Source organism: Sus scrofa, chromosome 7 (assembly GCF_000003025.6).
Source record: "Sus scrofa isolate TJ Tabasco breed Duroc chromosome 7, Sscrofa11.1, whole genome shotgun sequence".
Classification (NCBI taxonomy): Eukaryota; Metazoa; Chordata; class Mammalia; order Artiodactyla; family Suidae; genus Sus; species Sus scrofa.
Window position 1 is genome coordinate 11,639,000 of NC_010449.5, and position 16,258 is coordinate 11,655,257.

At 44.5% G+C, this 16,258-nt stretch overlaps 1 protein-coding gene and 1 long non-coding RNA gene across 2 annotated transcripts in view; both read right to left on the minus strand.

Annotated features, from left to right (window-relative positions):
• DTNBP1 (dystrobrevin binding protein 1) overlaps positions 1-16,258 on the minus strand; it is a 117,687-nt gene that overhangs the window by 36,530 nt on the left and 64,899 nt on the right. The gene's annotated exons all lie outside the window — the stretch shown is intronic.
• LOC110261784 lies at positions 12,452-15,633 on the minus strand. Its single transcript, XR_002346322.1, has 2 exons — positions 15,290-15,633; positions 12,452-13,241 (listed from the first exon to the last, which is right to left on the minus strand). It is a non-coding gene; the product is annotated as an uncharacterized LOC110261784 (long non-coding RNA).

Below are 16,258 nucleotides of genomic sequence, written 5' to 3' on the forward strand. Positions count from 1 at the left end.
CAGAGCCACAGCAACACGGGATCCGAGCCGCGTCTGCAACCTACACCACAGCTCACGACAACGCCAGATCCTTAACCCACTGAGCAAGGGCAGGGACCGAACCCACAACCTCATGGTTCCTAGTCGAATTCGTTAACCACTGCGCCACGACGGGAACTCCTCATCTTCATTTTTAAAGAGGAAACCAAGGCTCAGAGAGGCTATAGCGCCGCCCAGTGAGTGGCCACTAGGATATGAGCACTCCTGGTGGCTCTGGATTCCGTGCTCACAGTCCCTGGTACACTGCCTGGTAGGTACACATGTACTTGCGTTAACCTGACATGTGTGGTTTAAGGAGGAAGCCTTGTATATGCTCCGGAGCAAAGTTACATTTTGTACCTATGCTGGTTTTTTGTTGTTGTTGTTGTTGTTGTCTTTTGTCTTTTAGGGCCAAACCTGCAGCATATGGAAGTTCTCAGGCCAGGAGTCGAATCAGAGCTACAGCTACTGGCCTGCACCATGGCCACAGCAACGTGGGATCTGAGCCATGTCTGCGACCTACACCACAGCTCACAGCAACACCAGATCCTTAACTCATTGAGCGAGGCCAGGGATTGAACCCAAGTCCTCAGGGATCCTAGTCAGGTTAACCACCGAGCCACGAAGGGAACTCCACCTATGCTGTTCTTTTCCAGATGTATTTTGTAGTCTAGTTTTCAATATCAAAATTAGAAAAAGTTACAGCAGTCAACATCTGCAAAATTAGACACTGTTATTTTCCACCTTTACGACCACACAGGAAATGTTTGATATACAGTAACTATGCATTTAAGAGAAAATTAAGCAAAGGTTATAAACTCAAGAATTTATCAACTCAGTAACATTTCTGGGCTAGGCAACTCTAAAGAGCTTATAGAAGCCACTGTTGACACTCAACTTTGGAAAATTCTTAAACTTGAAACAGAATGGTCACTCATTAAGCATTTTCTTCTGCAGTACACATTTAATATACCTTCTCGACACTATTTTAAAACATCAAGGAGCATCTCTGCTGCTGCGGGGAAAAGCATTTAACAGAAAGACAATAAACCCAGAGGATTAAGCGCTTCAAAGACATGTTTGAAAGGTACAAAGGTATCTTGTTTCTGGAGATGCCTGCATCTCTGGGGCAGGAGCACACATACAAGGCCAGGTCACCACAGAGATTCTGCACCATCGCTGAAACAAAGCGTTACAAGGGGAAGACGCACAGGCAGATGTGTCACCCCCAAGCAAGGCTGCCGGGCGGTGCGTCAGCCGCTAGAGACACACACCCGGCGGGCTCTTCTTTCATCGTTGTTACATCCCTGGGGCTGGAGAGAGTAGACAGTGGGAACAATAAACAGAGGCGTTTACTAAGTGAGTCAATAGCATTTCAAGACCTGAGGGGGTGGCTGGGTGGAAACAAGGCCCCTTAGACAGAGATGAGGACGGAACTGAGGCTGGGGGGCCATGGAGGAGGCAGCAGCATCTCGTGAGGCAGCCAACCAGGTCCTGAACCCGAAGGCAAGACGGAGACGCATCACCTGAGCAATGTGGTGACACAGGATTTCATTCTACTCGGAGCACACACACAGGATTTCATTCTACTCGGAGCATACGGTCTTCACCCAAAATTGTTACAAGTGAATCCACGGTCATGCTTCCAGCACACACGGAAGTAACATCCTCTAGCACCCCGAGCTGCGCTCAGCAAGCTGTTCCATCCAAACGCTCAAAACACGTTTGCACGGGAACAGAAGGAGTGCCACTGTTCAAAGGAAGCGTGTCCTGGGACTTGACTGGACATGAAAAAAATGCAAGTCTATTTATTCGTTGGTGGTGAAATCCTCTAGCACTTCTCTCCGTGGAAGTGGAGTGTCACCAGGTTTACTCGATAAAGCAAAAGAGGGATGGGTTCTGATCTCAGGCGAGTGCTTGCCACCAGGAAGCTGTAAGCACTAGTTTTTCTGAACGGAGAATTTAGAACAGATTTACTCGACAAATACAATCGCAATTTTCTGTTATATGGTCTCTGAATACAAAGCACAAAAGATTGCCAAGCTAGCCCAACTGTCTTATTCCAGAAAAGAGTAACGTTTTCATCCTTTATTCTATACCAACCAAATCAGCCATTGAAAGGCACATCTGATTTTCACGGATTCTTTAACATTTCTTTGGGCTTTTTCAGTGTCAAATTTGAAAAGGGAGATATTGTGATAATAAACCTCCTAACCATGGTTCTGAGAAAACACACTCGTTCCGGAGAGTATAATACAAAATTCTCACGAGGTGCACAAGACAATCTGAGCAAAGACTGAATGTGAGAGAAACGAAAACTTGAAAAAGAAAACCAAACCGCTCACCCTTGTCGTGCTGCCACTACACCCCAGAACCACTCACGTGGGCACCAGACCACAGAACAACTCCTCTGGAATGCTATGGCAACGTTTCTGACTGTGAGGCTGGCATGTGGGTCCTCGGCCTCAAAGTGCCTATGAGGGAACTGGCAGAAGTAGCCCTGAAAACACTCCTGCTAAGAGGGCCCTGGGCAGCCATCAGGGTTTGCCTCTTTGCAAACATGCATTCAGCGTGCCTTACACTTTTTTGAACATTTTTTTTAACTGATTAGGGACAAAACTACTTTTCAAAAAACTATGTGGTTTGAGATTAAACCCAGCAAATTTACAAAAAAAAAAAAAAAAAAAATTGTGGTGAAGCTGGAGAGGCAAGCAGGGGCTTCCGAGAAAAATTTTGTCTGCTCTGTGAAAGAGCTTGGAGTTAACCCTGACGGCCGTCTTCCAAGATATGTCAGGCAAGATACTTGGCAGGGTACAGTTTAATAGTTATGTATTTATTTGTGCAGCTTCTAGTTGTGTCAAGTGATACTGGTTTTCCATTGATAATAAGAAGCATATTTTAAAATACATTCTAAAAACGAGTTCCCTAAAAGTCAGTTAAAAGCATACAGCTGACACATGAATAGGACAAAACTTGTGACAGTGAAGCTCTAGTGACTGACTTAGAAAACGCTGCTGAAAGGACTGAGGAGCCACTTCAAGGTTTGAGGATGCAGTTGATGTGAATTTTTAGATCAGTGGCTCCAGCCATGTTTGGAAGACAGAGTTAAAAGGAGCCCAAGCCTGAAAGCAAGGGGACAGGGCGCTGTGGAGCCAACATTTACCTAGTCCTGCATCAGTTCCTGTCCGGACACACGGGATGCAGCAAAGCCAGGCAGGTGGGTGTCAGGTCTTCACATGAGAGAAGGATGACAAACGTGGACACCTTTGCGGAGGCAGCGGGAAGGAAGCAGTCGGGCCACCATCTGAAGGAAGAGGACTGAAGAGATGCCCCAGGCCAGAGCGGGGAGTGCCGGGCCTCGGGAGCAAGGGCAGATGGCCCAGGGGGCTGGACAGAGGGGCCAGGGGAGGCCAGCGGGCGAGCGAAGAGCTGGGGTGCAGGCCACGCCAAGGTGGTGTTCTCAGTGCAATGAGAAGCCACAGGGGCGATCCTCTGTGCAGAGGGTGAGCAGAGAGGCAGGGACACAGCGGGGAGGCCACCACAGCTTTCCGACAGGACTGAGGCAGCCCAGACTGGATGGCAGCGGGCGAGACAGCACAGCTGGCCCGATCTGGGACCTGGTTTGAGGCAGAGCGGACGGGCCTTACTGGAGAACTGGAGGCGAGGGGGGAGGCAAGCTGCAGATTCCTCTCCATTGTGTGCCTGTTTTGGTCAAAGGCCCGGGAGGAGCGGTGGTGCCACTTACTGAAAAGGGGACGAAAGAGCGGCCAGGAAGGTGGGAAGGTGAGAAGGAAGACTTCAGACTTGGCCCCGTGAATTTCAGATGCCTGGAGGCGCAGCTGCAGGGATTCTGAGTTGGCAGTTGGATATTTCAGTCTAGAGTTTAGAGGAGAGGCAGGACAGCGGTTCAATCAGGGGATCCCTGGCATCAGATGGTATTGAGAGCCCTGGGGGCGAAGAGTCCACCGAAGGCAAGAGAAGAGGACTGAGCCCAGAAGGCACTTTACCATGTGGGATTGGGGGGCGCCGGGGGTGGGCAGAAAGGACAGCGAGGCCAAGGAGAGCGAGAAAAAGAAGAGTGGGCGATGGGGGCCTTGGCCGTTTAGTGGTGAGCAGAGCTATGAACCATGCTGCACTGTGGGGAGCTGCAGAGCAAGGGCTGGAAGGACTCAGCAGAGGGGGAAAGCGAACAGGGGGAAAGCGTGTCAGAGCCAGACCCTGAGGAGGAGCGAGTGGATGGGAGGCTGTGCGCCAAGGGAGGCCTCGGGGAAGCAGGCAGAGCCCGCAGACCAGGGAGGAAGCAGAGGGTGAGATGCAGGCGGCTGGGAGCAGGTGCAGGGAGAACGGACAGGTTCTCTTCTGATGGCTACAATGTCCTTGGTGGAATCATAAATCTACCAAAATGAGGGCAGCACTGGGATGCTGGCCGCCTGAGACAAGGGGAGACGTGAAATGCAGCAGGAGGGCCAGCCTGAGCTCCAGGCTCTCTAGTGAACTGTGGACAAAGTTCAATGTGAGACCTCAGGGAAAGGCATGTTCTCTCCAGCTACGTTCAGCTGCTCGGGATCAGACAGCACGCAGGCAGACCTTAATTTAACCAGTGAGATTTTGCCAACAACGGAGATCGAGAACCGCAAGGGATTATTCCATAATACGAGAAAAATTAACTACCTCTAGGCAAAAAAGGATGCTCACCTCTTGCATCAATATAAGTTCCAGATTCCTTAGAATAAAACCAGCAATAAATAAATAAATGAAGCTAAAATAAAAATGTGAAGAAATTACAAGTTAACATGTATTTCTTAGGCTTGTGAAAGAACTTTTTAGGCATAAAAGGAATGGAGGACGTCAGTTTAAAATATTCATTCGAAAACAAAATATTAATATGTAACGTGTAATAAAAAAGCAAACAAAATTAAAAGGCAAATAACCAGCTATTTTAAATATGTGTAATATAAATATGACAATGATGTGCTATCCTTAATATAAAACAACCTCACTCAAAATCCTTAAGTACACTAAAATCCCACCTGAAAGTAGCAAGAAGCATGAACAATTCACCATCACAGAGAGCTAATTAATCAGATTTCACTTCAATGAAGTCACTGGACTTCATGACAATACCTCAATCAATAATCAAATATTCTTTTTTTTTTTTTTTTTTTGGTCTTTTTGCTATTTCTTTGGGCCGCTCCTGCGGCATATGGAGGTTCCCAGGCTAGGGGTCGAATCGGAGCTGTAGCCACCGGCCTACACCAGAGCCACAGCAACGCAGGATCCGAGCCACGTCTGCAACCTACACCACAGGTCACGGCAACGCCGGATCGTTAACCCACTGAGCAAGGGCAGGGACCGAACCCACAACCTCATGGTTCCTAGTCGGATTCGCTAACCACTGCGCCACGACAGGAACTCCAATAATCAAATATTATTCTTATCAAACTAGTAAAGACAAGAAAAAAATTCTCAAGTGAGAGTATGCAAAATAGATAAAGTCACATGTAGGCATAAATCGCTAATCAAAGTGTAAACTGGGATAAACTTTCTTTTTGGGGGGTGGGGAGGCTGCACCTGAAGCATGCAGAAGTTTCTGGGCCAGGAATCAAACCCACACCACAGCAGCAACCTGAGCCGCGCCAGTGACAAAAGTGACAATGCCAGATCCTTAACCTACTGCACTACAAGGGAACTCTTGGCATAACCTTTCTAAAAATATACACTGAGGACCTTAAAAAATGCAATGCCCTTAGATCATAAAAATGTGATTTTAAGACGTATTTTGGACAATCGAAAAACGGTATTTTTCAAAAATTCATTAAAGATTATTTTTGACTAGTGATTCAATTTTTTTCTTGGTAGTTTTTTGTATTTTCTTTATTGTCTACAATAGGAATGCACTACTTTTATAGTTACTTTAAAAAATAAAGATTGACTCTCATATTTAAAAGGACTAGGTGTTGTGGTTAATTAAACATGAGCTAAACACGAGTGAAAAAGTGATGAACAAGCTATGGTCTGATCACCATTTCTGGAGGGGACAGTGGTTCCTAACACCATTTTTATAGAAAGTACTGGAAAACTTGCGTGTGTCCAGACAAGGTGTCCAGGAGAACAAAGCATCTCTAACAGGACATTATGGGTGCGGGCGAGGGGTTGAGAGAACCAAGACCCTGAAACTTAGGAGAGTAAGGACCATCCAGCAAACTCCAGACAAACAGCCTTGAGAGCTGCCCCACAAGGGGTTCTACATAGGAGAGGATGCCGGATTACGTGACTTAAAATACTGTTCTGAGATACGATTCCAGAAGTACATAGAGCAGACACAAATTCTTTTAACTGTTACGCAGAAATCAGTACCTGAAATAGAAGATTCTGCCTTTTAAGAAGAGTCAAGGATTTCACATCAGATTCAGGCACAGTGCGGGGAAAGGATCTGGAGGCCTTCACAGGCTCTCAGTCCTGTTTTGAGCCTCAATCCACAGCCCCAAATCTGTCCAAATCAGAGGGCTCTTTTCTAGGTTCTACAGCATCAATCAGCTTGGTTTTGTCTTTTTTTTTTTACACTAGGTTTTTGTTTGTATTCGTCTTAATTTTTTTTTTTTTTTTTTTTTTTTGAGGGCTGCACCCGTGGTATACGGAAGTTCCCAGACTAGGGGTCGAATCAGAGCTGCAGCTGCAGGCCTACACCACTGCCACTGCCACGGCAGATCCGACCCTCGTCTGTGACATACACCACAGTTCATGGCAATACCGGATTCTTAACCCATTGAACGAGGCCAGGGATCAAAACTGCATCCTCATGAATACTAGTCAGGTTCGCTGCCCCTGGGCCACAACAGGAACTCCTATATTGGTCTTTAAATTGGGTAAAACCAAAGGAGAGCTACATGGCAAAACTGGTAAGTAGTTAAAATGGAGCTAGAGATAAAATCTCAATAAGCTACTTGGCTATTAAAGTTTGTAAATGTAAAGTTATCTGGTACAGGATAACTTTATCCGTCATGGTGCAGTAGAAACGAATCCGACTAGGAACATGAGGTTGTGGGTTCGATCCCTGGCCTCACTCAGTGGGTTAAGGATCCAGTGTTGCTGTGAGCCGTGGTGTAGATCACAGATACGGCTCAAGTCCCACGTGGCTATGGCTGTGGTGTAGGCCGGCAGCTGTAGCTCCAATTCGACCCCTAACCTGGGAACCTCCATGTGCTGTGGGTGCAGCCCTAAAAAGCAAAAAAAATAAAAATAAAAAAATAAAGTTATCTGGTATACAAACAGAATGGGAGAAAGGGACTGGATATATAAAGAAAACAAGCTATGGAAACAGAAAATTAGTGTCAATTTTATTGTTCATTTTTCAGCACTTCTCAGGAAATTGAGGTGACATGGGAAAAACGCACTTGGAGTGCAGAAGTTCCTGGGTTTCAATCCCTGCTCAGATGCTCGCTGGCTGGGTGATTTCTTTACCTTCTCTGGGTCTCACTTTTCTCATCTCACACAGCAAATCTCTCTAACTGAGCTACTCTGGTACCAATCATAATACGCAAAGCACATAGCAGCACACTGTAGATATTTAACAGGTAGTAGTTGCCTTCTTTCCTCTAATTTTTTAAAATTTTATTTATTTGTCTTTTTGCCTTTTCTATGGCCACTCCTGTGGCACATGGAGGTTCCCAGGCTAGGGGTTGAACTGGAGCTGTAGCTTCAGGTCTACACCACAGCCACAGCAACGCGGGATCCGAGCCATGTCTGCAAGCAACGCCGGATCCTTAACCCACTGAGTGAGGCCAGGGATCGAACCCGTAACCTCATGGTTCCTAGTCGGATTCGTTAACCACTGAGCCACGATGGGAACTCCTAATTTTTTACAATTTAATAGAAATAACAGGGCTGTATTTATATGCTTATAATGGTAGAACTGGTATTTTGCTCATTAATTTTACTACATGAAAATAACGAATTCTGAAAAAAAAATCCTGATGACAAGTTCATATTTTTGGATACTATTTGTTTTTTGTCACTTTATTGAAATCGCTGTGACAATTCTTACTACAAATATTTTTACTTTCTAGTTATGTTTATTTTTAAGTTATTTTTACTTTCTAGTTACGTTTATTTTTAAGTGGAACTGATGAGCTATCACCACAGTGAATTTTTTGACTGTTCAAGTCCCTCTTATTTACAACTTCGGTACTTTTTTCCATACATTTTCAACACTGTGATTAGAGACTCGCCAGTGAAGAGCATATTAGTAAGCAGCCTACCCTAATCTTTGTTGCCTGTGCTCACACTTTCAACAATCCTTCAGAAAAAGAGAAAAGTAAATTAAACATCTCAGTATTGTCCCAGTGTTTCTGTAGTTACTTCCTTTATCTTAGGGTAAACACTGTTTTATTCCTCAACTGAGGTCAAATTAATTTGGTTAAATTCAATCTAATTTTATTTATGGAATGGGCATATCTCTATGCCCATATTCATCTGGCTTTCTAATAGGGCTCAGGGAGATACTTGACTTGGCCCTGGAAATCTATAAAAACCACTAGGCAGGGACCAGTCTTCTGAGAAGGTGCAAACTCCATCAGCTGCTTCAAACAGTTGGAACAGCAGCGCTACAAGACCTCGTAGGTTATTTTCCACCACAAACCTCCAAAAAAAACTGAGATAACATCATGAAGCTCCATGTGAATTCAACAGATAAATCTCTTTTTGAGACTGACAGGTAAATTTTTCACAGAACTCTCCTTTTTGTGGTGCTGGAATTTAGTTTTTCTGAAAGCTGTAATTTTTGCTGTCAAGTTTATACCATGTTCCAGCAAAAAGGCAATGAAACAGAACAGCTGTATTTATTCATGATACCAAACATACATGATATTCAACACAAAGTTGTCCTGATACATTTCTAAGCAGACTTTATGGCTATAATTATTGTTTACGGAAGAGGAGGATACAATCATTACGAGAAATCACAGAAAGGTAACATTTAAGCATCACAACCCTGATCTCGAGGCTCTACTTCCGTGTCGTTTAATAGCTAAACAAGCTGTTAGAATTATGATGCCTCTCCCATCTAAAACGTCACCTTTGAGCGTTCTGGGTCATGCCACAGGGTGACATCTTTTGACAGGTATCAGAATAAAGAATCTAGTAGGTCTTAAAAATAAACTGTCTTAGAAAAAAAAAACTGATGGGTTACAAATATTTCTGTACTATAGGAGGGAGATATTAACTCTACTTAAACACTGAGTTATAGAATATAAACCAGCTTTTTAATACCTATATATAGAGACATGCAGGAAAAAGAAGAGCAGATACTTTTTAAAAATACTGCCAGTATTCACCAACACATCAAGATATTTTTTTTCCAGGAAGTGATTTCTTAAGTAATTAAAAAAAATTAAAACATAATACCATTTTTACTTTTAGAACCACCACGTTAAGACGGTATAAGTGAAGAAGGGAAAACATCATTTATTACACATTCCCTAAAATAAACACATGAAAAATAAGTATTAAAGTTCTCACTTCCTCCATTCTTACCAGTTTACTCCTGAATACTTAACACATAATCAACAAAAATGTGGAAAAATCTCAAGTTAGAATTTCGTTGCATGACAATGCTCCAGTGCTGACCATCACTTGTGAATCCACTGAGCTAACACAATGAATTCCTGAGCTCTCTCTTGGCTTTGGTTAATACCTCTGAGCTTAAAGGACCTGGAGGCTTTGCTACACTATACACAAGATGGACATGAGAAAGGGAGGAGGAGGAGTGACGTTCCCTTTAAGTCAAGTCGGACTTTACTACGTAATCTCAGAAACAGACGAGTGGGCTCCTACCTAACGGGGCATGATACAGGACCAGTCAGAACATGTGCCACCTTAAAGGCATAATATGGAGTTAAAAAAAGGCAGTAATTATTAAAAATTATTCCTCAGTTATCTCCACGGGTAGGATAATAAATTACTCAAGGGAAAAAAAAAAAGCCACCAATTAATTTCTAAGGTATAATTTTTGCAGTAAATTCCACAAGTTCAATATACTTACATACATTCACTACTTATAAAAATGCCACAGAGACATCATAAAACCATGGCCTCTAGCCAACAGGTGACAGGGCACACCACACCGAAGTTCTGTACAATTGGGAAAATAATACATATGCATTTCAATCTGCAGGAAGCATTATTACATTTTCAAACCCCACTTAGAAAAGCAGCCATTTTAGATGAACCCACATAGCAGCATGGAATGAACTTTAAGTTGACACTGTTCCTGTGTGTGGCTCGCATGTTCAACTATAGTCACTGCTTCCTGGAAAATGAACACACCAGCAGCAAGGGATGCAGAGTTAGTTTTACGGACTTGTGCATCGGAACTGGACTCATTACTCTAAGAGCTGGCACTGCTTTCCTGGTATTTTATATTTAACTTTTAATATAAATGTGCTGCCTCATAAAAAAAATGAGTGCCAAACTTCATCTGATGGATAAGCCACAAAATTATAAAAGCAAAAGGCCTAGATTTCCATGCAACATTTTTTACTTACTTGTTTTAGGTATTAATTTAGTAATTATCTTGGTAAAATAAAGACACGAATAATGCTTTCATTAAAATGTACTGCTTGTAGGTTCAAATCACATAGAAATTTAATTTCTGCTTTTTAGTGATCAGTCATCTGCATACCAGGCAAACACTGCAATGTACCCAAGCATGGAGGTAAAAATCCTAAAGAAAAGCAGGGAAGGAAAAACATAAAAAGAAAGTTCCACCTACAGGGATTCCTCTGACTATTTTCGGTGAGTCCTGGAGATGACATGGATGTGAGACCTGAACAAGTGAACAGAAGCTCAGTGCTGGTCAAGTGCAACCTCCAGTTACCAGGCAGCTCCCCTGATGTGCATCTTCTGGGATGGAGAACAAAGGAAGTGAGGCTGAAGCCAGGAGCAGGTTTTTCCAAAGAAATTCTATTAAGCCTGTTAGTTTTCTGCTGATGGCTTAAGCAGACAAGTAGCGGAATCTACTGCCTCTATAAAAGCCAAATGCAAGCTCTCAGGGCTCTGGTGTGCAAAGATGTATGCACAGATCTGGGGCCATACCAAGTGGTGCTCGAGGCGGGGGAGGACGAAAACATACCTAAATCCATCTGAATCAGTCATGTGGGCACAAAGACGCATAAGTAACACAGCAAAAGAGAAAAGCAACCTTGCTATCGGAAAGTCATGAAATAAAGGTTAAGAATAGAGTTTGTTTCCTAACACATAAGGTATCTTTAAGTTTCCCCCAATTCATTTTTAACATAGCTTTAGCCAAAAGCTTCCTTCAAATTCAGCAACAGTAACCAGTCGCCTGGAATGTGCCATGTATTTTTAATAAGTATCTTAAATCATCACAATTCCAATAGTTACAGATACTTGTCAACAGTCTTTTCCTGTTTCAGAACCGAGTGCTCTGAACCCCACTCCTCGGGGTCCCTCTGAATCAGAGCTTCATCCATCAGCCACTCTCACTCCCCTCAGCCTCCTTCCCCTTTTCATACACAGGCACTCAAACACCTCACAAATGAAAAGGCGTGCCTCCCCCCTTCCACATGGCCCTCTCCTCTAACCTCTCTTCTCCTTCCCCTCTCCTAAGCCTCGGCTTCTGAAAGCACTCCTCTGCCTCCTCATTCATTCACGTGTTCAGTAAGTACCAACATGCCTGGCACCCAGGGTCACAGCGAGCACGAGGCAGAACCTCCCACCTGTGCCCTGATCCTCCACTGCCGGCCGCGTCCGCCGCCGACCCCACGTGGAAATGAACACCCAGGCCACTGAAATTAGTCCCAATCCATCGCCAATTAGCTTTTGGCTGACAACTTACAGGACCCTTCTCGGACTCCCTTTGACTGTCCTCCCCTCCCCACGTCACAGGGACACCACCTCCTGACATGTCCTCGAAAGGTTCTCCACTGAGTGACAGACAGCACGCTCTCCCTTAGCTCCGCTGCCTCCATCGTAAGGAACAAGCTCTCTTCGTGTGCCCGTCGGGAGAATGCCAGTGCGTCCGAGATTTCTATCCATGGCCAGCTGGGCTTTTTTTCTGCCTGCTCTCCATGAGCAAGCGCATCCGAACCCACCTGAGCGCTGGCTACTCGCACCTCCAGCTGACATCTTTCTCCTGACGTCCAACGGCCCAGTGGACACTTCTGCCTGTCATGTCTCATAGACACTCCAAACTGAATATGCTCAAGGCAGAATTCGCTCAACAAGAATACCATACTTAAGAATAAATTTAACAAAAGATGTGCGAGACTTGTACACTGACACTAACAAAATACTGCTCAGAAAAATCAAGGAAATTCTAAATAAATGAAGACGTGTTTCATGTTCATGAATTGGAAGACTCAATATCGTTAAAACAGGAATCCTCCCCAAATTGATCTATGAATTCAAAATAATCCCTATCAAATCCCCGGAATGCCTTTCTTTTCTTTTCTTTTTTTTTTTGTAGAAATAGACAAAACGATCCTAAAATTTATTTTAAAAATGCAAAGCATCTAAAATAGCCAGATTTTTAAAAAGAACCAAGTTGGTGGACTGGCTTACACTTCACAATTTCAAAACTTGTTAGAGGAGCTACAGTGAGCAAGGCAGTGTGGGGCTGGAATAAGGAACAAACCTGAGAGTCCAGAAATAAACTCGTCTTCACATTTATGACCACTGCTTTCCTGCAAAGGTGCCCAAACGATTCAATGGGGGAAAACAGTCCTTTCGAAAAATAGTACTGAGACAAGCGGATATTCAAATTTAAGAAACTTAGACTCTTACGTCACATAAGCACAAAAATTGACTCAAGGTAGATCAGAGTGGGAAAAAAAAATGGATCAAAGACACCGGTCCTGAGGAGAAACCACAAGCCCCATGTATAGCTCGTGGGGGTGTAAGTGGTACCACTGCTTCAGAAAACGGTTTGGCGGTTTCTTAAAAAGTTGAACAGTAAACTTATCATGGGATCCAGACACTCCGGCCTTGGCTGTATGCGCAAGAGAAATGAAAACATGTGTTCACACAAAGACTCACATGTGAACGTCTATAGCGGCACTACTCACAGCAGCCCCAAGGTGGAAGCCATCCAAACGCCCGTCAGAGGCAGAAACGAGAGGCTGTGGGCGATGAAGATGTTCTAAAACTGGACTGTGATGATGGCTGCTCAGCTCTATGCATTTACCAAAAGTCACAGAATTGTGCACCTAACGTGAAAGAAACTTGTGGTACCAAAATCAAACCTTATCAAAACTGTTTTTAAAAAGCATTTCTCTATCGGATACCAAAGAGTTTTGCACTTGTGTGGGGTTACAGGGCACTTGCCTGCAGTCCTTAAGAAACTAACAGTTTTACCTCCTCCCTCCCAAAGTGACAGAATTTGGGAGTTCCCATCGTGGTTCAGTGGTTAACAAATCCAACTAGGAACCATGAGGTGGCAGGTTCGATCCCTGGCCTTGCTCAGTGGGTTAAGGATGTGGTGTTGCCAGGAGCTGTGGTGTAGGTCGGAGGCACGGCTCGGATCTGGCATTGCTGTGGCTCTGGTGTAGGCCAGCGGCTACAGCTCCGATTCGACCCCTAGCCTGGGAACCTCCATATGCCATGGGAAGCAGCCCTAGAAAAAGGCAAAAAGACCAAAAAAAAAAAAAGGACTGAATTCACCATGGTCCTCCTATCCCAAACCTGCTCTTCTGCCTGTATGACAGCATATCCTGGTAAATGAAAAATCTATCCACCCGCCTGTCCTAGTCAGAATTCCAGCATCCTAGACCCCTCGCAACAATCGTCAAGTTCTTTCTGTTCTTCTACCTACCTAGATCCTTGAATTTGGTCTTTGTCTCCACTGAACCACTGCTTTCCTTCAAAAATGTTTAGTAGTCTCTCAACTAAATCGCTCTTGCTCTAGACCTGCTCTTTTCCAATGTACCTTCTACAGGAGCCCAGAAAACTTGCTCTATGAAGCAAATCAGGTCCTGCTGACCTAATTAAAACTTTTGGGTTCGGCCACCTCTACCCTGTCTCTCTCAGTTACAACAGTGACTGCTAAGCTGTGAACAAAAACGTGTAACATGCACCCCAAATGTGTATATTTATACACAATTCCTGTACTTGCTGATTACAGAATATACACAAAAATCAAACTTTAAAAAGAGGAGGACATCAAACAGAAACAAGTAGGGGTTCCGGTTTTCTTTTGCACTGTTACTGTGCACACCCACGCCTCTTTGGCGACCACTGGCCCCTCGGGAAAAGTCGACACTCCCTTGCAGGACACACAAGGCTGTGCAGCATTTGCCCTGCCTACGCCTCCACTCGCTCCCTCTCTACTTCACCCCACACACCATATGCTTCAGCACTAACTAATTATCTGTCCTTCCCTCGTTGAACAAGATGTTCAATGTTAACTTGTGTTCTTGAAATAAACATCTCTGCATCTTTGCAATGGTTCTTTCCTCTGCCTGCCATGTCCTCATTCTCCTTCCAGCCAGGTTAGTACTCAGCATTCAGATCCAACTCAAATGCCTCTCTCTGTAAAGAGCTGATTACTCCCGCCTCAGCGTGCTTCTTTCTCTTTTAACAGTTTTTACATTCTATTAAAAGTACGTATGTGCCTTTCTATCCTATAAGCTTCGCCACAGTGCTTTAGCTCCTTGAGGACAGAGGACAGTGATGTTCCCCCAGCTGAGCCTCCGCCATCCAAATATTGCCAGATGGCAGCGGAAGAGTTTAGCCTTACACGTTAGGCTAACTCTTGAACCAACATGTTCCACCCAGGTTTCCCATCTATCGTTCACATCCAGATTTGTAACAGACCATGGCTGCCAAGCCAGCAGCGCGCATAATCCATTCCCGAGAACCAGCCAGCAAGTGTGACTCCTGAGGCTCTCAGAATTCTCCAATTCAGACTTCTTTTTCACTCACATTTAGCCATGATCATCCCTGGCAACGGCTCCACCTCAAAGATCTCAAACTGAAATCCTTTCTTTGACCAAAGACCCAGGTCCACCACTCAGGTGTTTTCACCTTTAGGGCGCGCGCCATCCCCAGCCTGAATTCCATGGCCACTCAATTCAATCACGATCATTAGCATCCAAGACTACCCTGCTCTGCGGATCTCATCAATACACATGCTCTTCAACTCCCAGCAGTGTGTTAACCAAAGCCTATTTGTTTTGGTTTTGATTTCTATTTCTGAGCACAGCCTCGCAAATTCAGACCGCCTTTCCTTGTACTCAGGTTCTTTTTCCCCTCTTACCTGTCATCCTTTCCTCCTCTAAGGTCTCAGAGGAAGAGAGGTCCCCGGATCCTCTCCAAAGATAACCTATCTGGATATTTTTTTGCTTCTTCTCTAGATCTTCATCAACTCCTTAACATCTTCAAATTTTACCTTTTCCCCTGACCCTGATTCTGTCTCAAGTGGCCTGCCCTTTCGTTCATGCAAGAATAGTAAGTTCATGTCGCCTTTATTTCCTAGTTTCTCACGTAGTTCTGATTTGCAACCTGGTTTCTCTCTCTATAAATAGCTCTTTCAGGCCACCATTTATCTATTCACCATCAAATCGAACGCCACTTCCCCTTTCTGCTCGGCATCTTTGCAGTACTTACATGGCTGATGACCACTTCTCCTTTAAACTTTCTCCTCTCTGGACGTGCCATCCCTCAGCTGTCTTGGTCTTCCCCTGGTTCTGATGACCACTGTGGCCCTGCCCCCTTCACTGGCTCCAGTTTCCAGAGCTAAGCCTTAAATGAGATCACCCTGTATCAGGCTGGCCTTAGCTACCCTGCCCCACATGTTCTCACGGTGATTCACGTGTATGACAGGGCTAACGCCTACATCCTGGCAGGTTTTCGCACTGTCAGTCACCTTTCTGACATGGTTTGGGAAAATTACATGAAGGAGGAGGTTACAATGGATAGCCTCTTATATGATACAACCGGATCCCTTGCTGGTCATTTAATTTTTTAAAAAGTGGTTAATATTCCATTAAAAATACGCATATACTTTAAAATATGACCATAATTTTATTCATGACTTTTTTTTTTTTTTGGTCTTTTTATCTTTTAGGGCCTCACTGGCGTCATATGGAGGTTCCCAGGCTAGGGGTCGAATGGGAGCTGTAGCCGCCGGCCTACGCCACAGCCACAGCAACTCGGGATCTGAGTCGGGTCTGCAAGCTATGCCACAGCTCACGGCAATGCCCACTGCACAAGGGTGCTCAACCCA